The sequence below is a fragment of the Pteropus medius genome, unplaced genomic scaffold, assembly GCF_902729225.1.
Source record: "Pteropus medius unplaced genomic scaffold, Ma_sr-lr_union100, whole genome shotgun sequence".
Classification (NCBI taxonomy): domain Eukaryota; kingdom Metazoa; phylum Chordata; class Mammalia; order Chiroptera; family Pteropodidae; genus Pteropus; species Pteropus medius.
Window position 1 is genome coordinate 20,117,179 of NW_024355205.1, and position 27,337 is coordinate 20,144,515.

At 33.8% G+C, this 27,337-nt stretch overlaps 1 long non-coding RNA gene across 20 annotated transcripts in view; it reads left to right on the plus strand.

Annotated features, from left to right (window-relative positions):
* LOC120598611 (uncharacterized) overlaps positions 1-24,939 on the plus strand; it is a 380,220-nt gene extending 355,281 nt beyond the window's left edge. For 18 of the 20 annotated variants that reach the window (XR_005651655.1, XR_005651652.1, XR_005651657.1 and 15 more), the window contains 3 exons: positions 17,926-18,062; positions 20,044-20,114; positions 22,242-24,939. This is a non-coding gene — a long non-coding RNA (uncharacterized LOC120598611). The remainder of the gene's footprint in view (positions 1-17,925; positions 18,063-20,043; positions 20,115-22,241) is intronic. The other 2 variants (XR_005651663.1, XR_005651662.1) reach the window with 1 other exon arrangement.
* Positions 24,940-27,337: the final 2,398 nt, after the last annotated feature.

The following is a 27,337-nucleotide window of genomic DNA, read 5'->3' on the forward strand; positions in this document are numbered from 1 at the left end:
ATTTAAATAGATTTCCCGGTTCTCAGGGAGTGAGATGTTCATAACATCCAAGAATCAGATGGGATCTTAGCAGCTGTCTCTCCAGCATACTCTTTATACAAAGGAGGGAAAGATCAGAAGCCTGGGAACTTGCAGAACGAACCTCAGACTCTTGAACTTTAGATTCACAGGGCAGACCATTTTCCTCAAAAACAAACTGAATATGTTCAGAGACTAGATTAAAATCTATTTGGAATAAGCAGTGATGATTCAAGGTTTAAAGAGGCAGAAAGGGATAAAATATTTTTAATTCTAATACTCTATTATACTCTAGCTAATTACCTGGGATAAATGGTATAGTCCTGATAGGTGACAATTAACCTAGATTAATCTTCTTAAGGTTTTTCCCCTAGCAGCAGTCCCCAACTTTTTGGCACCAGGGACCAGTGCTCCTTTGAGAATCTAATGCCTGGTGATCTGAGGTGGAGCTAAGGAGGTGATGTTAGCATGGAGGAGCGGCTGCAAACACAGATGAAGCTTTTGCTCATTTGCCCACCACTCACCTCCTGCTGTGCAGTCCAGTTCCCAACAGGCCACAGACTGGTACTGGTCCATGGCCCAGGGGTTAGGGACCCCAGCTGAGGGTATATGCAAACAGAACCATTATATGTGATTTAAAAATTATTTATGGCACATCCAAAAAAAATTACTTCAGTAGAAATCTATCTGTCTGTCTGTCTATCTATCTATCTATCTATCTATCTATCATCTATCTATCTATTTAATCTATCTAGCCATCTATCTATGTGTGTATGTATGCATATGTATACATATATAGTATATATTATATGTATGTGAATATATATGTGTGTGTGTCCATATATATACATATACATGCATACAATGGTATTCAGATAATTTTATTAAATTTTCTAAGTAAACACCATGCCAATACAATGCTTCCCCACCTCTCTTTCTGGAAGTAATTTCTTAACACATATTTTTTACTATAGAGCAGAAGATCTTCCAAAGAATGTTTAATTTGATTGGAAACTGACTGATTTGTGGGATGCAAAATGGACTTTTATAAAATGTCTCTGAAATGAAATGCTTTGCAGTGGACCACAGCACTCATTGATTTAATACTTGAGGTTCAGAAACTTCAAAACAAACTCCAGAGGCCAATGCCTTTTCGTGATGTGCAATTTTTCTGAGTAATGACTATAGAGGTCAGTATGCAAAAAGGAGTCACTTAAGCAAATGAATGAGTTTTCCAACAAACACTTTTGCTGAGATTCGATTGAATTCAGTCAAGAGTTTTTGAACTTCTATTCTTTGACATTATCAGCTAAACAATATTTCCCATTAAGTGTCTAAAGGATCACTTAAATATTTCAGTAATGCTTTATTCCATTTTATGTGGACAATTATATGCCATATTAGCAGTCATGAATTTGGGGTTTCTTAAACAAATACAAACAACCCTTGTAGAAATCCAGGACCTGATATTAATTTGGTCATGAAAGAAGTAAAAATTGAGAGTCAAAGACTATAATCTTGTCAGAGCTTGTAGTATTTTATTTATATTTTACTATATTTATTTATATTTTACTATCCTTTCCTTGAAAATGTATTTATATGACTCAATTCATATGAACATTTTTAATGTACATAAATCTCGCCACTTCTAGCATTTAATAGAGTGAAACTCACGAATGCCAACTAAACCTAATACCATGTTGTCAATTTCTACTTAAAGTTCTTTTAAGTAAAAGGGCAATTAAAATAAAATTTTGTTTCAGTTTTTGATCTTTCCAATAATTACTCTGTGGAATAGGACTCAGAATGGTTAATTTAATTGAAATGTCTAAGCCTAACACTACTAGACCTTCCAAAAATGGATGGCTATACGGATAATGGTTTAATAATATGTATTATCTCCCTCGAAGTTGGTACACTTAAACAATGGCTCAAAAGCCATCAGCCAAAACCGAAAGTATACTAGCATAGAAAGTGCTGAATGCTTCTATTATGCATTATTTTATCTGGAGTGATGAATATTGCATGATCCCTTAATGTAGTGGTAGTTTTGTACTATTTTGGCGTCTATTATTCTTAGCAAGTCCTTAAGTAATGTAATGGAGCTAAGCTTAAATGCTATTTTGCTGTTTAGGTCATGATTTTCCCATTTTTGTCTGCACTTTGGATTATATAAAATCCTGCAGAGGCAAGAAGACACTTTAAAGATACAATAGAAGCAATGATAACTTTAAAGTGAGTCTTTCCTGGGAGGAACACAAAGCATTTTCACTCATGATTTCTAATTACAGCATAGGTGCCTCAGAGATCACCAAATATTTGATTCCTAGGAAAGGGAACATAAATAAGCATTGTTATAATCATTTTAAAGAAAATGTAGGGATAAGATTAGATGACTTGCTTAAAACTAAATGTATATGTACAGATATAAATAAAGATATAGATCTATCTTTTTTTTTTCATTTATCCATCTAAAAACGAAGAAGAATAAACACTGAGTAAGTACCTATTGATGTAAATAGGTAAATGTATCATAAATGATGCCTCACATGACCCTCCTCCACTTGGTATCTTTTTCCAAGCACTAAACCCTTACAAAATTCCAAGGCACTGTTACCAAATCAGTTCTACCTTAAAGACCACTTCCTATTCATACCTCATATAGTCAGCTAGCATGGAAGCAGCGACTTTTACTTTTTTCCATGACTCACGAGAGAACCTAAAAGCTTTCCGGGGCCCCTGAGCTAGTGAGGAATTCTGCCTATATCCATTCCAGAGATCTAGTGGCCTCTCCTTTCTCTTTCCATCTCTGTCCCAGGTTCTTTCTCCACCGTCTCCTTTTGTCACTGCCACATCTATCAACAGCTGCTCAAATGATGCCTACTTCGGTTTATCATTTATTTAACTCCCTTAACATCTTCCTTAACATCTTCCTAATAATGCAATGAGTATTCAGGAGTTTCATCATTGAGAATCATGGACTAATTAGACTATGCAGTCACCTTCTTCCTAAAACAATTAATTCATCATCTTGCCACACATGGCTGGACCCTTTCCCACCTGATTTTAAGTGTAACCACCAGGTGTGATCATTCTTTCTTGTCTTGTTTTCCTACATTTTATGGAACTAATTTGCTTATTCACTTTTCCCAGTATTCATCCTCACTTACTTAAACAGCTGCGGATAAATTTCTATGTATATTTTATAGACAGTTATGAATGTAATTTTATAACAAAACGCCTTTATATTTCAACATTCCTACTTCTTTTGAAATTAATAAAATATGAACACATCTCATTATATTCATTTGTTTCCTTATATTCTTTATATATTTTTCCTTATAACTACATGTTATATGCTTAATGTAAACTGAACCACTATTTAAATGTAACTATCAAATCGAAGCCTTTAAATTTTTATTTATTTCCTTTTGGCCAAAGTCAAGCCTTTGATATTCAACTTGTCACCATTAGATTTCTACTATGTTTGGAAATCTACTTTAGAATAGTCTCTTTTTCTGTGTTCAGCAGATATTGTTTTTTAAAAAATCTCTATTCTTTTCAGGGGACTGTTGTGCAACAGACCGACATCTTAATGCTAAACTGATAGATGATTCTAGAAGCAGGGGGCTTTATTCAATGACAGTCTTTAAAGTCATGAACTGCTTTTTCTCTTTATCATTTGCTTCCTTTTTTCTAATGGGATTTTACAATTCATTCTCATCTTCTTTTTGATCTCAATGATTTTCTCTCTTTATCCGCCATGCTTCATATTATTGCTCTAAGCCGTGTGATTAAATGACAGTGTTTCTCCAAAAATCTAGACATTTTAGTTTTTTTATTATAAGATTAGTTTTTTAAAAAATAAACCATAAAGAAACTTTTATGGTTCATTAGTCGTCCTCCTTCCTTTTCCCTGTTTCTTATCTCATTCTAGCTTTGGGGTAAAGTAGTATGCTAATAAGGATTATAATTAGATAAGGATGCATGGGTAGAGTTACCAGATGATGCTTACATATTATTTCTTTTTAACTCTGGCTAAAGCAATATAGAGTTATTCCTAGGTAAAGGACAAGATGAATCTGCTAGTTATCATTATTTTAGTAGAAACGAGCTCCCTGAAAAAAATTTGCAAACACTTCCCATTGCAAAGGAGTACAATAAATATATATAAAAAAATAGATTTCTATAAATCAAGTCCCCTATTTCTTTTATATTTTGTTTTTCCAGTTGCTATTATTTGTTCTTATTGTTTACATTGTTTTCTCACAGAAGGCTCAAGTATTGAATCTAATCCTTTAGAAGAGCTTGAATATATGCACAGAGATATTTAGTACCTCTGTTTTGAAAAATCTTATAACTAAAGCTGAAGTACAAGACGTTTAAGACTAAGAATAATCAAAAGAAATATATCGCACAATTGGAAACACCCACTTCAAAGATCATGTAGAATAATGTTTTATATATTCTATAAAATGTTAGTTTACACTATTGCTTAGAATTTTAAATGCCAATATACAAAAAATCCAAGCACAGTTGACTTATTACTTATTCAAATTACACTGTCATAGTTACATTATATTTTTTTTAGTCCTTTCATATCATTTTAAATAATCCTCATGCAGTTAACAATGTCTCAGGTTTGTTTGTTTGTTTGTTTTCTAATAAAGTATATTTGGGAAATTTAGAAAGTTGCAATTAGCTTAGTTTGATTACAAATATATGTGGTCAGCATGCACTAGGCAAGGCTTACCTATGTCTCCCGTTTAGCATTCCATGTAGCTATAAATTGCCCCACTAAACAATCGGATAAAAAAATCAAATATCTTGAAACATTTTCAAGTTTGGGTTCTAAGTTTTAGTATAAGTTAGCCGACTGTATCTTTTTTAATAACATGACAATTTAAGCTTAGCAGAAGTTCTGTTCGGGGGGCGGGAAATGTTACCATTTAAGGAAATTCCCATTCTGATGTTAGCTATTAAATTTTTCCTAAGGTGTTGTCAGCTCCAGTTCAGTAAAATCACTTCATTTAAAATAGAAGTTTATATAACTTAAACTCAGATTTAGTAATGTGAAACATGCTGCTCAAAATTTATTTTACTCCTGTAATACAATATTCATGTTCTTTGATCCCCATTATAGAGGTAAAGAAAGTGAGGCTAAGAGTTAAGTAACAGGCCCCAAGGCAATGCCAGCTGCTATGAGGCTCACCCAGGATTTCATTTCAGACTATTCTGACTCCAAAGACGTAAATCCAGATTAAATGCACTCGATGTCTCTGCTTTCTTCTACTCTTTTCTGCCTGTGAGAGAACTGGTAAACGACACAAAACCTCTCCTACATACTGTCATCTGTAGAGATTTCTCTCTTCTAAAATATATAAAAGCATAGATTATTTTAGGTTTTGTGCTTGTTGTTGCTCCCGTAGCTTCAAAGCCTGAGATTTGCACACAGTGGTACGACGAGGTATGTTTTGCTACCTGACTCAAGTGCCTTCTTAAGCAACTCTCAGCCAACACAGAGTGGGTCACACACAATCTAGCCATTGTACATGAATTTCAATAGAACAAGTCTAGGCCTCTAACCTACTTTTACTCTCTACTGTGTTGTTTTGTGGTTTATGTTTGTTTTATTTTTATTTATTTCTTTATTTTAGCACAAAAGACTAAATTAGAATTCAATAAGGGGCACCTGCTTTTTATTTCCCCTAGTTCATGAATGTGGCCTTGACTTGTGAAAGGAGGTAAAATATTATGAGAAACCTAAAAGAAGAAGGAAGTCAGCTGCCCACCTACTGAAGATGAGACCAAGCTGACTCATTTGGAAGCTCATTAAAAGGTCTTTTTTTTTTTTTTACTCATATGAATTAAATAGGTGACTATTTTTGCTGTAGGTGTCATGCTGATGCTTTCCTGATACTTTAGTTAGAAGACAAGCAGGGATCTACAATTGTGAAATTCCCTGTATCTGTCTTTTATGAGGAGCGTTCGGAGAGAAAACTTGCTAGTGCTTGCTGCTGGTTGGGAATCACCACAAACCTTTCAGGTGTGGTTTCTAGATGTGGATACCTCAGCAGGTTGCCAACTATTTGATTCCTGGCGAATGCACTATGATTTTTAATGTTTTCATTCTGCCATTGACATATATATTGGAAATTTATTAGTTGTGAACCACAAGAAAGAAGTGCATTTTATAACTGTCCAGAAAAATAAAATTAAAACACAAACTTTATCCAAAAAAAGTAACTGAGACTGTTTCTTAGCCAATGAATTCTTTCAGCAGTTGGCCTTGAGGGAACAGGATAATATTTAACTCATAATCATGATCTGGAATTTGCCAACTTCCCTGTCCCTTTGATCACTCCAAAGAGAAATATGTTCTTGTCTATTTGAAAGAGGACCAAATATGCTGTACTTGGGTTACAGGTCCTATGCTCGATCACCGTTCATAAATGAAGTTGTTTAAAATGCAAATACGTGATAAAACAAACAAACGAAAAGCTATCGAAATAGTATATGAAGAGATTAAAACATAGTACTTATGCATTGGTACTATAAGACAAAGACAAAATACTTGTGACTCAAAAAAATTAGTTTGTCCTAGAATATTAAATGTTAGATTTTTTTATACAACTGAGGAAGAAACTAGTGACAATTGTTTAGGGAATAATTTCTATGCCTATGAGAAAAGAAATTAAACTTATGAAGGACAATTAGGAAGGAAAATTTTATATATACCAGTATTTCTAAAGACACAGAAGTAGTCTGTTTGAATAAGCATAGAGGATTCTCAAGGGCATTGGAGCATCTTGTCAATAAAGTACAATACACAGACTTAGATACTGTGAAGAACCTCTTTGATTTGAAATCTTACTTTCTGGATAAAACCCCATGAAAAATATCTAATCTTTTCAACATTTGACTTTCGGTATCCTGCAAGTAGAAAGTAGCTCTTCATGGGAAAAGTATTAGAAAACATTGTTCTAGAATAATTCATTTTTCCTCACAGATTTTACTATTAAGATGAAATTAGTTCAACTTTGCAAATTGGAGCAAACAGAAGCCCACATAAGGGCCTAATGTAGCATAAAACAATCTAGAAGTTAACTGCTAGACATTTAATGTCTCTCCAGCTTTTATATCTTTCCTTCCTCTGTCTCTGACCCTCATCTGGATGGACATTTTTATAAGATCTTCATTTAAAATACACCTATATTGAACTTGGAAACAAAGAGGCAAAACCTGTAGTATTATTGGTAAAAGATGTAGTTAAACTAGTTATCAATTCACTCTAGAATAAGGATTTGGGAGAGATTTTCCAAAAGGGAAAAAATGGCAAAGCCAAATAATTATATTCTTATATTATTTTAGTGGGGTCCACTATACATGTTTAATAAATTTTAGGTGATTTATGACCTACTGCTATTATACAAGGATTAGAAGTTTCAGGACAGTTCTGAGAAAAGCTTATTTCCTGTAAGGTTCCTGTTAGCTGATGCTACTTAATGAATAAACTTGGTAGCTTAAAATGACAGTCATTTTATAATACAATTTGTGAGCGATAAATTTAGTCAGAGCTCAGCATGATGATTCTTCTGATACATATGGTACTGTCTAAGGTCACCAATGCTATTCAGCTGGCAGATGGGGTTGTCTGGAGGATACAAGACAACTTCATTCACATGTCTGGTGCTAAAGAATGAATGTTTATGTCCCCTTAAAATTCATATGTTGAAATTCTAACCCCCAACATGATGGCATTTGGAGGTAGGGCATTTGGGAGGTTGTTAGGTTATGAGGATAGAACCCTCCTGAATGGAATTAGGACACTTATAAAAAAAGACCCCAGAGAGCTCCCTCACCACTTCTGCCATGTGAGGACACAGTGAGAAGATGGCTGTGTATGAAACAGGAAGTGGTCTCTCACGAGACACTGAATCTGCCAGTGCCTTAATCTTGGATTTCCAGCCTCGAGAACTGTGGGAAACGACTTTCTGTAGTTTATAAACCATGCAGTCTATGTTATAACAGCTCAAGTGGTCTAAGACATCTGGTGTCGTGATTCAAGTGGCCAGAATGCTGAGTTTATCTGGCTCTATGCCACCTATATATAGCATCTCCATAATAGTTGTCTCAGGATAGTCAAATTTCTTCCATAGTAGCTAAGGGTTAGCAAAGAAAGTATTCGAGGAGACAAAAGGTGGAAGCTTCTTCAGTTTCTTAAGGCTTGGGCCCCAAAACTAGTACACCATCATCATTTCTGCCTTATTTAATCTGTCAAAGATTCAGAAGGAAAAGACATAGGTTCCACTTTTTAGTGGAAGATATTTCAAAAATTGATAGCCATCTTTATTTTGCAAAGGTTGTGATAACTAAAATCAAGTAAATATGCCTATTCAAAATCTACATATTCTTAGCAATCTGGTATGGAGTCCCAAGTAGTGAGATCTATTATTGAACATATACTTTTAATATTTGTTCTTTTTTTCTTAATAGATGTGAAGAGGTATTTCATTGTAATTTTGATTTGCATTTCTTTAATGACTAACAATGTAGACCATCTTTTCATGTGCTTATTGACCCTTTGTATATCTTCTTTGAGAATGTCTATTTGAGTCCTTTGCCCCACCCCTTTTTTGCTTCGCATTCATTTTTTTTAATTGTGGTACAAAACTGATAACATAAATTTACCCTCTCAATTTTTAAGTGTACATTACAGTATTGTTAAATCTATGTACATCATTGCAAAACAGATTTAGAACTTTTTCATCTTGCATGATGGAAACTCTATACCCATTAAATAATGACTCCCCATTCTCCCTCTTCCAGCCCCTGGCAACCACCATTCTACTTTCTATTTCTATCAGTTTGATTACTTTAAATACTGCAGATAGATGGAATTATGCAGTATTTGTCCTTTTGTGGTTGGCTTCTTCTGCTTAACGTGAGTGAAATTTTTCATTTTTTTTATTTTTAAACATTTCAAATTCCATAATAACTAAATACAATGAGTACACCTCATTTGGATCCTGAGTTGACGTAAAAAATACCTCATTTGGATCCTGAGTTTATGTCAAAATGAATTTAGACAACAGAGGATATTTGATTATGAATTGGGTATTGGATATGGACAGGGTATTGAATAATTGTTTTAGATGTGATAATGCCATTGGTGTTAATGTATAAAAATGCTCTATTGTTATTTTAAAGAAACATTAAAATATTTATAAATTTAATCTCATTTAGGGGGGATTTGCTTTAAAATATTCCAACAAAGGTGAATAGATAGACTAAATAGTAGATATGGCAAAATATTGATGACTGCTGATGCTGCTAATGAATATATGAGGGTTCACTGTACTCATGTATATTTATACATTTTCTAAAACTAAAGAATAAAAAGAAATGCCTTGTTTTAATGAGAATATTTTATAAATACCACTATTCACTGCTTAAAGAAGAAATGTTTTCAGTAATAGTACATTTTTAAGATAACATTCTTATTGAGTTATTTTTAATTTATTATGCATGGTTCATCTTAATGTAATTCTGGACCTTGCCTACTAACAGACACTTGAGTTCAAACTCCACAGCTTATTCCTATGTGTTCATCATTAATATAATTTTCTTTATAGGTATTCAGTTTTTCCATCACAAGTATTTCTTGAAAGCCTACTGTGTCATGCATTAGCTAGAAGCTAGATATCAAATTTTAAAAAATAAAACAGTCCTAACTGCCATATTTAAAAGTTCACAATATAGTGAGAGGCAAATTTTTGTTTTAAAAAAAAGAAAACAACCCAACACTAAATTTACATTATCACAAACTATGATGTGTGTTTTGTAAGAATGATTATATTACTTTTGAGAGTAGCAGGCCTTACCTAGGTAGTTAACCAAGACTTCACAGAGTAAGTTATTACTTAAATCTGAAAAAAAGAATAAGTCAATGAAAGTGAAGTGGGTATATTCCCTGCAGGGGGCAAGAATTATGTGCAAGGAGATTGTGACTAGAGGAGGCATGGTATATCTACAAAGTAAACTAAAGTAAGACATTTTCAGGTAAAGTGTTGAGAGACTGGGAGAGAGGAAGCTAAAAGCATAGGTGGAAGCCAGGCATAGAGAGCCTTGCGAAGCATTTCTTCCCTCCTTTCTTCCCCTGCTCCTTTCCTTCCTTTCTTACATTTTGATTCTTCCTTCCTTCTTTCATTTCTTCCTTCCTTCTTTCATTTCTTCCTTCCTTCCTTCCTTCCTTCCTTCCTTCCTTCCTTTTCCTTCCTTCCTTCCTTCCTTCCTTCCTTTCCTTCCTTCCTTCCTTTCAAAAACCATAAGAAGCTTTGAGAAACCACGGAGAATAATAGATGGAGAATAAAATGATCATGCTTTCAGTGTTGAAAATAGATTTTAGAATGAAAGGAAGGGAAAGTAGATTCGAGGAAGTTACAGTTGACATGGAGACAATTAGAAAAATCGACAAAATTTGGTGGTAGATTAAATGTGAATAACGAATGAAAAAGAAATTTAAGTGCTTACTGTCCACCAATATCCATTATCTCCTGTTTAACAACACCTATTTTAATTGAAAAACACTAAAGTATACCAGGTACAGTTCTAAATACTTTATAAATATTTTTCTATGAAGTGGATGAGATTATGTATCCTTTCCATATAAGGAATCTGATACAGAGAGAAGCAAAATAGCTCATCCAAGATCACACAGTGCATAAATGGTAGAGCAGGAATTTGAACCCAGGCAGTCTGCCCTAAGGGTCTATAATCTTAATCCCAAACCATCCAAGCCCATTCAGATTTTAACTAGGCCCATGGCCAACCAGTTTGAGATCACATTTCTCAGATTATGACTCACTTGCAGTTTGATGTGTTCTTGTGACTAAACTCTGGCCAGGGGCATGTGAGTAATCGTGATACATGCTATTGCTTGGTCATGTGTTTTATTCCTTTGCCTTTTCTCTTTTCCTAGTGAGAGATGGTCAGTGTTGAACCCAGAAATGTAAATCATATACTGATGATAGCAAGGCTGCCCCAATAACCTAGGACCACTGATTTAGAAGCCCTATGAAAATATGCTTCTATATTATATAAATTATGTGTTTTGTGAAAGGCCATGTAGGCAAAGTGGCCTCCAGATGCCATAAGAGTTGATAAGCCAAAGAATGAGGCAGACAAGTTTAGCTTGTCTGTTTTAAAAAGTTTAATAGGGAAATAGAGTACAGAAGCATCTCAGGAAGCAGCAAGACAAATAGATCTCTGCACTTTCCACCTTCCCAACTCCCACCCACATGCTGCATTTTATAGCTAAAGGAGTGAGAATGTATAGATGATCAAAAGGATCAGATGCCAAGAGTCTTTTGTTCCAGAGTGAGGTAGGAGAAATACTGAGGGTGCTTGTTTTGGAGAGGGAATGAATGGGAGTCTTGTGAAGAGCTCAAAGCTCTGTGTATGTATTCCAGGGGGAAAGGGTCAAGGTCCTAGGTTCACCCAGATGCTAAGATGGCATTAACTTAAAGATGGAGTTATTTGTGTTCTGTACATGATGCTAAATCAGGTATTTAAAATAGGAACTGCCACTGATCACTCCTCACATTCTACAGTCCAGAAATAGAGACGTGACACGGCTATTAACTAAGACAGGAAAAACAGAAGAGTGTGTTTGGAAGAGGAAATGATCATGTTATAATCATGTTAGTTACAAACATGTTAAATTTGAGATAAAGATGTTGAGTATATAGCTGTATATATAGGTAGGAGCTTAGAAAAATATAGAGCCGAAGATTATTTAAAATATTTGATATAGTTCTGACACCTCTAGCACATCAAGTGAAATATATATGTATTCTGAAAATAGCTCATAATCTCAAGTGCTAAAGGAAGTTTTTTTCTCTTTCATTTTATTAACTTCTAAAATTTCTTACAAAATATATTTTTAAATTATGAGTGTTTAGATGATCCATTTAATCTTGTATTTATGAAGAAGCCCTTGTCTATAGCCTATGAAAAGTTAGCATAGTAATCTTGTGTCAGAAAAATTATCTGATTTAGGGAGGTGAGGTTATTGGTAATTGTATGACTTACTGACCACGGCATAATAAATTACACCAAAACCTAGCATCTCAAAGCAACAAAAATTTATTATGTCTTAGTTTCTGTGAATCAGGAATCTGGGTATAACTTAACTGGGTGACTCTGGGTCAAGGTCTCTTATGAGGTTGCTGTCAAGCTATAGGTCAGGGCTACATCTCAAAGTCAGCTGGGGCTCAAATGGCCACTTCTAAGCTGCTTGAGTAGTAATCAAAAAGCTTCAATACTTTGCAGCCTGTGGAAATGAGGGCCTCATTTCTTTACCGTGGTATAGGGGCGTCTCCACAGAGCTGCTGACAACATGGCAGTGCGTTTGGCTCAGCACAAGAAATGAGAGAGGCTGAGAGAGAGGCAGACAGACAGACAGAGACATAGAGGCAGAGAGAGACAGAGAGTGGTGGAACATTTCAGATGGAAGGCAAAATCTTTTTAAAACTTAAACTTGGAAGCAGAGAGTATAATGATGGTTGCCAAGGAACTAGAAGGAGGGAGAAATGGAGAGATGTCGATCAAGGGGTAAAAAGTTTCGGTTGTACAGGATGAATACATTCTGGAGTAAAATAAGTATGGAAACTGAACTCTAATAGTTTCTAATATGTATCTCTGTATTTTATAGAATGCTTGCTACAATATATATGAGTATGTGTATATTAATATATTAATATGTATCTGTATTTTATAGAATGCTTGCTACAATATATATGAGTATGTGTATATTAATATTTAAATTTAATACAGTTTTAAAAAATTAGAACTGGGAGAATCATAAAATCTAAATTAATGTCACTAGGATCACCCTTGATTACTGTAATAGACAGTCTCTAGAATCCCCCAATAATTCCTGCCTTCTAGTATTCACAGCCTTGTGTAATCCCCCCAATCCAAGTAGGCTGGCTTGACTAATTCACTTTTTTTAAAATCCTATCTTTTTTTCCTCTTTATTGGCTGTAACTGACACATTCAAATTGTATATATTTAAGGTATATAACTTGATGTTTCAATATATGTATACATTATGAAATAATCACCACAATCAAGCTGAATAACATATCCATCATTTCACATAGTTACTTTAGTTACTTTTGTGTGTGTGTGTGTGGTAAGAACACAAGACCTACCCTTTTTGCAAACTTCAAGAATGCAGTATTTATGTTACATCGTTATACACTAGATCTCCAGAATTAATTCATGTGGCTTTTATTTTATTTTCAATAGAATGGCCCTTTGTTGTTTTATGATCCTTTATTTAGAAGGGTCTGTCTCCATTTTTAACTTCATAAGGAATTATAATAAAATGTATTTTCTTTTTTAAAAAAATTTATTTATTTATTTATTTTGGAGTTCAGCTAAATATATACATATACATATATATTCCTCATATAACAAAATGGAGTATGAGGAAACACTGTATTTTTTCTTAATGGAAATAAGTCAAATAATGCCTTCGTATTTGACACTGTAAATATTCTTGGAGTAATACATATTAATATCACATTTAAGAACTGATGTCCTTAGCTTTTACCAACAAAATATTTTTATTCTTAAGAAATGAGAATTAAAATCTTTTTAAATATGCAAAGATGAAGAATGTAAAATAAATTTTATATTTGTTGTAATAAAATTCAGGGGGGAGTGATGGTGATGATAAACCTCTACAAAGCTTCTTAAAAAATTCGTTGCAGATATGATCTCATTTGTTAAGTATTAAGATTAATAAAAAAGCAATTACATTAAAATAATTAATACAAAATATAGTATTCATGCTCAGTGGGGGTGCTATATACTGGATGGTAACTGAAAATTGACATCTTCTTACCCAGCATACTAACCAAGAGCTTTTATTTCATCTTGAGAAGATTATATATCAGTGTAAATCCAGAGATTAGAAAACTCTTTGTAATTACACAAATTACCTCTTTAATATCATGTTAATTTAAATGTTACATTAAGATGGAGCAAGAAAACTAAAAAGTTAAAATAAACAATCATGTAACTGCTGGAGGAAGTCCATAAAAAGGCACATTGTGTCCTCTGCTAAGCAAATAGCAAAATTTCCATTCTTTATTGATCAGCTCTTGTCCAGAGTGTGAAACTTTGTAAACTATTGAACTAGGTGAAAAGAAACAGATAAATTTAAATGTTGCAAGTAAATGATGCTAATTCTCAGATCCAGATATAAATGTAAAACATTTATTATATCATAGTTTTGTTTATTTGGCACATCAAATTTAATCTATTTAGTAAGGTAAAATGCACTTCTCATAGCATATAGGATTTATCTTTATAAGTCAGCACTAGTATTGTCTAAATTTGTAGTCACTCAATGGTCATATTTAAAATTATTTCTCTTAAATTTAAACAAAATCAGTTGAGAAATAGTTGGGTAGATAAAATGTTTACTGGTTAGGTAGAGTTAAGTAGGCAAAAATTCTTGAGTAGAGAGAAAAGTTATCAAATTTTGTGTAAGATAAGCTTTAAAAAATTCACCATTATTTTGATATATAATATCTACTATTCACTCATCTATTCGATTCCAACAAACATTAGTTAAGCACTTATGTAACAAATATTGTGACAAACACTTTGTGGAATATAGGAGTGAATAAAAAGATAAATACAAAGATAATATTAGAAGTTACCTATGAAGCACACTACAGATAATGTCATAGAACCTAACCTCAAGTCTGTATAATATACTATGAAGGCTATTTATTTCCTAATTTGAAATTTAAATTATATTTTGGAGCTCAGAAAAGAAGGGATTAAAGAAATCTTTCTGCATAAGTCAGCACCTAAGTTCCCATTCTACTCTTAAAAACATGCAAAGCCACAATGATCATGAAAACCTCTTGAGCTACATTTTCAGAGAAACTAGGAAGCAGAATTGAAATGTATGTATTGAAGAAAAGCCATGAGAAGAAATTACAGAGAATAGTATGAGAGTTATAGAATTTCTCACTGGCAGCACATTTCAGTAGGCACCAGCAAAAGTATATTTCCTGAAGGTGAGTGGCTCATTATGAATTGGGAAACTATACCTTTTTGTTGTTAGATTTTCTTTTTTCCTGCAGTAATGAGAGTGGGAACAGGTCTGAGCAGCACTGATGGCAAACCTGCTCTCGACCCAGACCTGAAGTGGTTTGGATGAAAGAAGCAGAGGAGGGAGAGCCAAATAAAATTTCCCAGAAGAGAAATTTTAGCACAAAGCAATCCAGAAAGTTATTTGTCAGCAGAGGAGAGGTCATCTGGATTTTGAAATTTTAAAAAATACTATGGAATATCTATCTCTATAGAAACTTCCTGCAAATAAACTGTCCAGTAAAACTCCTACTCATGCAGTGATGAGTAATACAAAAGGAACTAGAAAAGCATCTATACAAAGATAATATACCAAATGAAGCATAAAGAACATTGCAGAGTAAACACACTGCTATGGTGCTTGTGAAAATCATGAACAAATATTTCAGCATGAACTGAAAAAAAAACTGCTTCAAGAAATTAGAGCCTCTATAACATTAGACTGAAAACACAAGAACTCAAGTAAAAGATGTCAAGAAAATTTGTGAGCTGAAACATGAACTGTCTTACCTCAGAAAAGAAGTATAAAAAATAATTGCCAAAATAAACATGAAGGCCACAAAGAAGAATGGTCACTAAAACAGACAAACAAACAAACAAAACATAACAAGTAAGATAGAAGATAGAAGCATGAAAAATGAAAGGTAAAGACTTTAAAATAATTTATAATATTAGCCATTTGCAGTAGCTGGAAGTATTCCCAATATATGCATAATTCGAGTCACTGAGGAGGAAAGCAAAACAAAACAAAAAGCAGAAATATATATTTATATATATAAATATATATAAATATATATATAAATTTTATATATATAAATTATATATATATAATTTTTTTAAATTCATGAAAGATCACAAAAGGACAAATACTGTATGATTCCACTTATGTAATGCATCTAAAGTTGTCAAATTCATAGACAGAAATTAGAATGGTGAATAGTGATTGCTAGGAGTTGGAGGGAGAAGGGAATGGGTTTAATAGGTTTAATGGATTTGATGGGCACAGAGTCTCAGTTGCGGAAGATGAAAACAATTCTAGACATGGATGATGGTGGTGGTTGCGCAACAATGTGAATGTACTTAATGTTACTGAACAGTACGCTGAAATATGGTGAAAATGGTAAACTTTATGTTAAATATATTTTGCCACAGTAAAGAAAAATCATAAAAGAGGCTTGTCTTTTCGTAACAACAACAAAAAAACACCCTGTGTCATAAGAAACTGACCTAGAACAGGTCAAGACATAGTTCATTAAAAACAATGAAAATTAAAGACACAGAGACAAGCAAAAGTATCACGACACTTAGGGAAAAAAATGAAGCTGGTTTCCAATTTCTCCGCAGAATTTTCAATACCAGAAGTCAGTGTAGCAATTACCTAAAAGATGCTTAAGGAGAGAAAGCATGAACCACGGATTTTATGTTCAGACAAACCGTACCCAAGTATAAAATTTACAGATAATTGTTTTAAATGTGCAAGAAATGGGATTTTACTCCCAAGAGGACTTTTTAAGCAAACCACTAGAGGAAGAGACTTCAGCTAATTAAGGAAAGATTGTTGAAAACATGACAAGAAAACTAGAAGCATTGAATATATTTAACTGCAAAATGAATGCAAAGATTAGGGTAAGTCAGAGCAGGCAATGGTATGTTCCCTGATGATAAAGAAACGATAAAAGAAAAAATTAGGAAAGAGAAGGTAGAAAAAGACCGGAAGAATTTCCTTATTGTCTCTTTTGAAATATCTGGAAGCCAAAGAATATCATTTACAGATGACAAAATATAAATATGTGAAATATAATATGTGTAATTTACCCATTACCACAATCATGCAAAAAAATCAGTGGTTAAGACAATAATCTTTAATACTCAAGAAATGTGTGGTTTGGCTGGGGAAGCTCTGTTTCAAAAAGCAAGTGTGTGGGTCCAGGTGTTCTCTACATGGTATCGTCCTTTCAGGGACAATGAACTGTCTAGCAAAGTGTGATCTTATGGTTATGGCAGCTACTTAAGAAACACGCAAGGCCTCTTGAGTCTTAGAGTTGAAAAAAGCCCTCCTGTGGTGGGTGAAGGGGGTCTAAAAGTACAAACTTTGGGGTGTAAAATAAATAAGTCATGGGGATATAATATAGAGCATAGTAACTATAGTTAATAATACTATTGTTACTTAGAAATTGCTAAGAGAGTAAATTTTAAAAGTTCTCATCATAAGGAAAAAAAAATTTAATTTTGTGACTATGTATGGTGATGCATGTTATGTTGTACCCCTGAAACTAATATACTATTATGTTAATTTACCTCAATTAAAAAATTTTTTAAACAAAAAAGCTCTCGCTTTTCTGAGCTCATCTTTTTCTTGTAGTATCTTATCATGTGCAGCTAAAAGCAACAAAAATGTGCTCTGACCTTCTTCCTAGAACCATGGCCTAACCTTCCATTCTGCTTGGATCACAAGATCATTGGGTACATTTAAATTGTTTCGATTTACAGCAACAGTTTTATTAACTATTTTTACACTGTCTAACAGTATATTAGGTTGAGTAATGCCCAAATAATGCCTCCTCGGAGCTGTCCATCCACATCCTAATCCCTGGACCTGTGAATATTGTACCTTATATAGCAAAAAGTCTTTGTAGATGTAATTAAATTAGAAATCTTGAGGTGGGGAAAATTATCCCAGGTCATCAAGATGTGCCCAATACTAGTAATCGCAATGTCTTTATAAAATAGAGGCAGGATCAAGGTCAGAGAAGGTGATGTTTTGACTGAAGCAGAGAGAGATCTGAAGATATTACTTTTCTGGCTTTGAAAATGGAGAAAAGAGCCATGGACTCAGGAATACAGGCCAACTCTAGAAGCTGCAAAAGGTAAGGGAACAGATACTCCCACAGAGCTACCCTTAGAAATCAGCCCTATTAAAATAAAATCTTGACTTCAGACCACAAAGACTGATTTAGGACTTCTGACCTCCATAACTATAAGATAATAAATTTGGATTGTTTTAGGTCACCAAGTTTGTGCTAATTTGTTGTAGCAAAAATAGAAACAATATACATGGGTTATCAATTTTCCAAATTTGTATAATAACTTATTTTCTCACCAACTTTCCAACCTCTGACTATAAATATGAAACAAAAATTCATTGGAGAATGGAAATAAATGAACTGGCTGTACAGCAAGTTCTACTGATTGTCTCATCTAAAATACCTAAACATTAAATATATCACTTAAATTTGGCAAGTCAAGTAATATAAGTTTATGCACATTCAACAGTACAAAGGAAAAGAGTAAAAATGATAAACATTGGAAGAGAGAGGAGAGGGAAAAGAAGAAAATGTACCAATTTTATTATTATCAAGAACTAATAGACACTATCTAAATTAATCAAAAATAAAGGTATTAAGATTATAACAATAGGAAAAAATATTCTTAAACATTAAATGCATGCATGCACCTGCACCTACAGACACACCACATATACATACACCAAAATCAAAGAGGCCATATAGTGAAAGTGTACAAAAAACATTGGTAAAAAAATCCAGAAAACATAACAAGATAATATGAAAATAAAAGGATAGGCAAAAGAAAACCATGCAAATGCAAATCAAAAGAAATAGAGTCATAATTTTATTATCAACTAAGATGGAACTCATGGTGAAAACATGAAGTAGTACAAAAGGAGGATCTTTACAATTATTTAAGGTACATTCACAATGAAGATGTAATAGTTATGAATACCCATGTACTAAATAGCATCACACCGTTATTCAGAAAACAGAAATTATAGAATATTCGAGGAGTCATACATTAAACACACAAGCAGGGACACAGTTGTTCCTGTGATTTTTAGCTCAATCCAACAAATATTTATTTAGTTCCCACTAAACACTGGGAATCATAGCAGTTAAAGAAATAGACAAAGACTCCGTCTGTGTAGTGTGCATTCTTGTGTGGAGAGATAAATAATAAGTAAAAAAAAAAAAAAAAAAGTAGAATATATAATATGGTAAAGGGCGATTGGTTCTGTGGAGAAATTAAAGTAGGTAAATGAGGTCCAGAGTCCTGAAGGTATGGGTCTTGATTTAAGTAGAGTGTGCAAGGGAGACCTCAATGTGGTAGTGATTTTGAGCAGTGTTTTGAAGGAGGTTACCTGGATGAGGATGCGATGAGAGAAGAGCTAATAGAAAGTAAATAAAAGAGGAAAGGAGTAAAAAATGTACTTTTTTACTCTATACCTTTTATAAAAGAACCATGTGGTTATAGTACCTTTTCAAAAAAATTAAAAATTAAGCTATACTATGTAGAGAACTAAGGTGACTTGGAGAAACAAGCTGAACCATGAGACAGAATATCTGAGTTTGACTTCAGGTTTGGTTACTAACTTGCTTTTGAATGTGAATGAGCCACTTAATCCCCTCATTTTCGTTTCCAAGTCTGTAAAAATGGCGAGGTTAGATTAGGTGATCTTTAAGTCCTTTCTTTAATATTCTGTGAATCTGTGATACAGTGTTCACTAAACTGTGGTCTAGGAGGATAGTTTTGGAGTCTAGGTATTATTCAATCTTTTTATCAGCCCTTCTGTCCTCTGCTTCTCTGCAACACACAAATGATAAATGGCTGTTTTTCTAATTCTAAAATTACATAATTCAAATCATGTAAAGAATAAATATTAGAAAACTCAGAAAACAGCACTTTTTCAAGGATTCAAAACTATATAACAGGAAAATTCCCTAAAAAGGTAATTTCAAACTAGCCTTTTAGGCTTCATTATCATAATAAAATTACAAATATATTTTAATATATTTAATGTAAATCTATAAAAAATACCTTTTTATTCTCTTGTAGATTGTGATATGGCCTTTGGATGAGCCTCAGAAAATGTTCTGTTCATCATAAGATTAAGCTCAATTAAAACAGTGAGTGAAATATTCCTTTCTCTATATCATTTGATAATTTGTGATGTAATAGGATTTATGTTAGTCTTATAGTTATAAACCTAAGTTCTGACTCCTGGTTCTGTATTTTGTGGAATTAACTCCTTAGAATAAGATCTTACTTACTTCCCTGGTAACTTCTACAATACATACTACAGAGATCTGTACAAATGTATATTCAAGAATGGTTCTATCTTGACTAACCCATGATATTAGGAAAGATATGAGTTAGACAATCAGGTGCAGCCTTCTTAAAGGATGATGGCTTCTAAATTCTCCTGCCTTGATGTAAGTGAGCAAATAAGAAAAATAGGCAAAGTATACCAAGTCTCTCCTGCCCACTAGATCAACCAAGAGAACAAATGTCCCAAGTATGAGATCCTATCACTTATTCAATAAAAATATTTGCACAGTCACAGAATAAAATAGTGGTGTTTTTGCTCTTCAATCCTATCTAAAAGGAATTTGACACCCACATATTTCCTTCAATAGCAAGTGGAGGATGATGACCTTTATACATAGCCTTTGTCTCAAAATGGGGATTGAATGAAATTCCTTGAGAGCAAGACTGCAACATGCGGTACAATCTCTGGAAACATGGAATGTGGCTGGTGCGCCATTTTGGTGAAGTGTATTACTACATTTCTTTTTTCACTAATCTAAATGTACTCTGAGCTTTCCATGGAGACTTTCCTGAAACGGTGGCTTTCTTGTCTAGGAAATGATAAAGCTATTTCAACACTTGCATTGCAGTGTTTAAATAAACGGTCTTTAAATAAATGGTCCCACATAATCCCACTCCTATATAATGACAAGTTTATACACTATCTTTATTCTCCATGCATGAAAGAAGTATATGTTTGTGATTATTTTCATCAGTATCTCTTATAAAATTGTATAACTCCCTAAAGTCAGAAGAGTAGAATTAAACATTTTTTTAGCCAGAAAGGAATCATGTTAATAAAAACAAGTTTCAGTGAGGGAAATAAAACACAGTCTCACTTCTTTGCAGCTGCTTTAGCATGTGAGCCAACAGAAGTTGTGTGGCTCTACTCTGAGGAATTCTGTCCTAATGATCTGCAATTATCATGAGTATCACCTGCTTTGAATTTCTTACTCTTGCTTCCTTGACTAATTTTCCATTATAGAATTTATTTGTGTTTGCATGTAGCAGGTCAATGATATGTAAAATGTATCTAAATATTCTCTTTATGTTTGTCTTCTCTATACCTCTTTTTATTGTGTTAAATTACCATATTATTCCTGTATAAGGACCTATTATAACTATAGCATATCCAAACTAGAATAATATTGTATGATGTTGTTACTAACAATTCCAAAAAAGTATAGTACTGCAGTAATGATTTGGCAAATTATTTGGTCCTCTCAAATATTAAGATTTTCACTAAAACTAAAACTTCAATTTGTTCAATTATATTTCTTTTTCTTGCTCCCTTCAGAAGATATCAGAAAATTGAACTAGACACTATCTTTATTTGGATAAGTAGCTTTGTATACAAAAAAATGCTCTAAAATTATAAATTGGGTTGTTCTTGGGAAATTGAAATCCCACCAATTAAAAATCATTGTTCTCATTTCTAAGAAATAGCTGAAATTAAAATGTTATTTTACAGTGCTATTAAAACTGGACAGGAATTGATATAAGAAACAAAATCAGTCATTTTTCCAAAGTAGACCACAAGCAAACACTAGAAGCTAAACACCGAACTAAAAAAATATTAAATATTTTGTTAAATCCATAAATAAATAGTAACAGTCCAAATTGGCAACAAACTGAAAAACATATTGTTCTGGATATATTTTTAATGCTTCCTTGTTTTCTACCTCAATAGAAAATGATCCTGGTTTTACTGTTCGAACAAAACATATGTGAGAAATCTTTAGGATGTATATTTCTAGGGATTTTTGGATTTAAACTTAGGTACTCTAGTTCTTCCAAAGGTAATAGATAGCCTTTGAGATATTAGTACATTAATATTGTTGTCACTTAAAACTGCTCAGTACTTCCTGGAATCTTGAATCCAGAAATTGATGAGCTGCCTTAGGGAAATCATAGCTGATCACTAACCAACTGTTTTCACTTCACAGGACACACGAATTAGCAAAAGCCTTCCAGGGATTCCATATTGTCTGAAAGAGACCACAGCTTGTCTGGAACATCTTCATGCCAATCACTGAGTTCATCTAAAACCCCTAAGACAGAAGGGAAAAAGTTTTTGAATCTTCTTTGCCTCTGAAGTTGCAGAGGTGGTCTGTTGTAGACTTGAAGTCCCCTAAAAAGCCAGATTGGCATGGTTTCTGAGATCTACATAAACTTCCAGGTCTACTAATTCCCAATTTAACTGCTAAATACAAGACCCTCGATTATGTGAAGTGAAAATATGTAGAAGAAAAAACTACATATTCTGCCCTGAAGGACCTAACAGGCTAAGAGCAAAGGTAATGAATCTAAAGAAACATCTGGCTAAATGGTGAAAACTTAATTCACCCAATTTGGAGCCATACTCATTCTACTTGGACCAAACCTGTGCCTTCTCACTCATCTCTTAGTATAATAATGGTACCTCCCAAGACACTTTCCAAGACTCTTCTTCTCTGTACCATTCTATTCCTATTACCCGTGTTTTACGTATTAAAAAAAAAAGAAAGAAAGAAAAAGAAAACCTAATATTATTTCCCCCCTTAAATAACTATCTGACTTGTTCCCCTCATCCCATAACTTGTTCAAAATGACAATTCTAATATGCACATCTGATCACATTCCTTATTGTGATCAGATGAGCTATAAACTTGTATAGAAGCTAAAGATTTTACCATCTCACTCCTCACTGCCTCTCACATCTTACTTCTTACCATTTCCCTCTGTGCGACTTAAGTTTCAGGCATTCTGAATTATTTAATTGTCCTCGAATATGTGATTAAACACATGCCTTTGCATGTGTTCATCTGTCTGGAATGCCCTTTTGCATGCACCTAGCTGTATACCCTCTATGGGTCCCTATGAACTCTTGTTTATTCTTCATTCTCAATCCAAGCATTTTTTTCTTTTGTTATATATTTCATAATGTCCTAGATAATAATATAGTCATTTATTCATATAATAGCATCTGTTGTTCTATACTTCCAGATCCTTTTCAACATGATGTTATATTTGTTCTCATGTCTGTCTCACCATCAGACTGTAAACATCTTGAGGGTAGAGACAATATGTTTTTTTTTCCATCTTTTATTCCATATCTTACTGCAATACTGGACACATAAAAAATTCTCAATAAATATTGGGTAAAAAATACAATTATAAAAAGTAATAACCCCAAATAGCATATAGAAAATGCTGTAACTATAATTGAGTTGAGTTGGGAAATCAGGAAAGGCTTTATGGTATAAGTTATACTTGAGTCAAACATAAAAGAATGCACAGAATTTACAAACATGGAAATGAAAGGAAGAAAAGGCTTAGCTTGGGAAATTGCTTGATCAATAATAGGAAGATGAGAACATATTTCCTGTATACGAGGAACTGGCCTGAATAGAGAATGAGTGTAAAATAAAGAACTATAATAAAGAAGGTAGAAAAGTCAGTTTGCGGAAAACATTGTTAGAAATTGTGAATATCTGGCTAAAGAGTATAAATTTATGTTTTTTATTTAGAAAATAAATTATGGATCCATGAAAGGATTTTGCATTTACACATACACAAGCACACATAGTCTGTCAGAAAAGGAAATTACAATAAATTGAGTAGGAAATTTAGCTTAGGGTGAAAGTATGAAAGTTCAGATACAATATTTTTCTCTAGAAAATATAGATTTATTAAAGGATAAATAGACAATCCTGCTACAAGTGATCTACAGATACAGATACAGCTATAGGTATATAGTTAGATAGATATAGATGATATAGATATAGATACAGATACAGACATTGACATAGATAGTCTGGCAAATTTAAGGCCAAAGAATGAAATAGTAGGGTATTGACATAATGTAAAAGAAAGATTTTGACAACTGGAACCTGGATAATTATAATTCAGGATATATAACATTCCAGGAGAGACAATTTACACAATTTGATATCTGGTTAATGGAAATGGAAGTAGGAGAAAGAGAAAAGACAGGGCAGAGAGAGAGAGGAATCAAAGAACCCATTGATTTGGCATCTTTTAACTATTATCTTGTACTATTATTTTGCTTTCTTTGCATAAGCCAGACAAGTTTACTGTAGGTAGGGCCCTTCATTGTATATTTTGAAATCCTACTCCTCAACAGAAGGTGTGGAGGTAATCAACAAAATTGAATTGACCTGACCACAGCTGGATAGTTAATGTGACTTACTCTCCACAGCTGCTGCCATCTATGGCATTTGACTGTTTTCTTTGAAATTTGGATCCCCTGGGCAAGGGCATGGCTATGTTGACTTACCTGTCTGTGGTTTATCTTATGAATGCTGATCACCAATCAAATCCATACGCTGTGCCTTTCAAAGACCTGAGACTATATAGCACTTAGCTTCAATATTCTTATATAGTTCAATGGCCTCTGCTGTTTAATTTCACTGCACATGGGGAAAAAATGTGCCAGCTTGAGGAAGCACTGTCTTATCGTAACAGTAAGTACAGTGTTTTATGTTAAACTTAGTGAAATGTACCATGTTTACTAACAAATTATTCTTAGCAAAAATAGCAACAATTGTGCATCTACCTAAAGCTCCAAAAAATACTGTATTTATCTTTCGATAGTAAAATGTAAATTTAGAAAAAACAAGGGAATTAAAACACTGAATCCTTTATGTACTCTTTATTTTGTTTTCTCTTTGCGAAAAGCAAGCTGTGCTGTGTAAAGGATCACCTTGAGAAAAAAGTAATGCCAAAAATATGTGGGGCTACCACTTTAAAAAATCCTATTATCTACCTCTATTTGCAAGTTTGTTCCCTTTTCTTTCCAAATTATTTTTATTATAATTTAGACATATAGAGAAATTACCTCCTAGGATATACCAATCTTGAATACTGCCTGTTATGTCTAGAGTAGCTATTTCAAAGCTTTCTAAAAATCCTTGTAATTTTTAGGAAAATACGGGGACTGTCTTTTAAATCAAAGATTTTGGCTTTTCTTTAGAAAGCATTTGGCCAATAATGATTGAGTCTGAACTTTTTAAATATCAAAGTTTTTAGAGAACTGTTTTTCAGAGATGTGAGTCGTTGAAAAGAAACTTGTGAATTACTACTGTTCTTTTTTTGTGTCTATACATGACAGAATATACTGTTCCTATGGTTAATTTAGTCAAAGAAACCGTTTGATCTGAATGTTTGACCAACTGACCAGTGGTTTAACTGAGTTCACAGCCATCGTGCTGCCCTGGTCATGCGTGTCCACCCGGGCTTTGTTTGCGTGCTGGCAGTCTTTGCACAGAGAACTCACAGCATATGCCAGGTGGCCATGTGTCTGAGGCAGAGGGAAGGGAGAACAAAGCAGGAAAAGCTTCCATTTGGACAGAGATGCTTTAAGCCATCCAACTGCCAGTAACATATTAAAGAGAAGAAAATGCAGCGATGCCTGAATACACTCAACGGTAAACAACTTAAGTCCGAGATTCAGATCACAGATCTTCCTGTGCTGCTGCTGACAAGTTCAGCTTGAGCATGGCTGCAGGAGACAAAGAAACCTGCTCCAGGAGGAAAATAGGAGAGGAGACCCTCACAGATTTTAATCTATCTCAGATGCATGTTTTAGGAACGTATTATATAACAACCACTGTGTTCTTATGTCACAAACCTGTTCTGTTGAAGGTGGGGATGGAGGAAGAGGGTACTAGAATGGCAAAAACAAGAATGCCCTGTCCATCTTTTTCTTCTTTATATCTACCCTCCACTTGGTACTTACCATACTGCTCACCATCATCTTCCCTGTAAACTGCAGAATAGAGTGAGCAGATGCAAATGCCACCTCAAAAGTGCTGGGGGCTACGAAACATTATTTTAGAAAGGAGGTATGCTGGTGTGGGTTCCTTAAAAGTGGAATGTATAATTTCTCATATTAAGACAGTATTGCCCTCATTCCCTACATCATGCTTTAGGATAAATGAAATGTTTTCTCTGCATCACTTTCCCGTCACTCATTTACTGAGCAGCTGCTATGGGCCAGCTAGTGTGCTGAGGAAGACTCACTTTCAGTTCAGGATTTACAATCTTACTAACAGTGCTACTGAGCCCCATTGTGCTCATCTTACAGCTAAAAACACACACTGTCAGAAGAGTCAGTTAACTTGCCCAGGCTCACTCAGCTAAGTAGTATGAGAGAGATTTATGCCCGAGGTTATCTGACTCTAAAACTTGTGCTAATCAAGTTCATTCATACGTAAGTCTGTGTGCAATGATCTCCAGGTGCCCTGTAACTTCTACAAGCGGTATGATTTAATCAACACTAAATGAGTACTTTGATGGAGTATTATTCTCATTATTTAAGATATTAGAACACTAAAGCTCTTAGCAACCAAGTGGCCCAAGGCTAGACCAAAATTCAAACATGGGTCAACTTCAATATATATCTCAATGCACGTCTGAAAGCTCTACTGACCTGAACTCAATAGTGTGAAGAGCTAGTTCCACTCTTCTTGACGGTACTATGTCATCTTGAAATTAACAAAAGAAGATATAAAATTGCTGGGCTTTATCATCATAAGACTCTGTATTTTGAATAGTTTGTTCTGTCTATTACATCTGAAAAAGTCCTTGCATTTGATCTTTCACAATCTAGTTCTATGTATGTTTTTTGGACACTTTCATTCCAAGGGCAGAGCTACTTGCTCCCTTGCCAGTGATCCAACAAGCACTGTATTCACACCTGTATTAGAGCATTTTGCCATGTTGCACTCAACTGTTATTTGTCTCTGTGTATGGCTCCTCCAGGCAACCTGTGATCTTCCAGAAGACACATTTTTTATCTTGTTGACCTTTGAGTTTCCAGTACCCAGGACAGTGTCCTATCATAGAAGGTATTAGAGTATGTAATTAAACAATGTGAGACTGAGACACCATCAGAAAAATATAGATATGTAAGTGTTTGTATGCCAGTGTAGAAAAAAAGAAGAAAAAATGTCATTTATATTGAAGGGACAACGTTATATTACCTCTTATCTGGCTTTTAAGGGGATTTTGCTGAGCTAAAAATCCTATATTCGTAGAA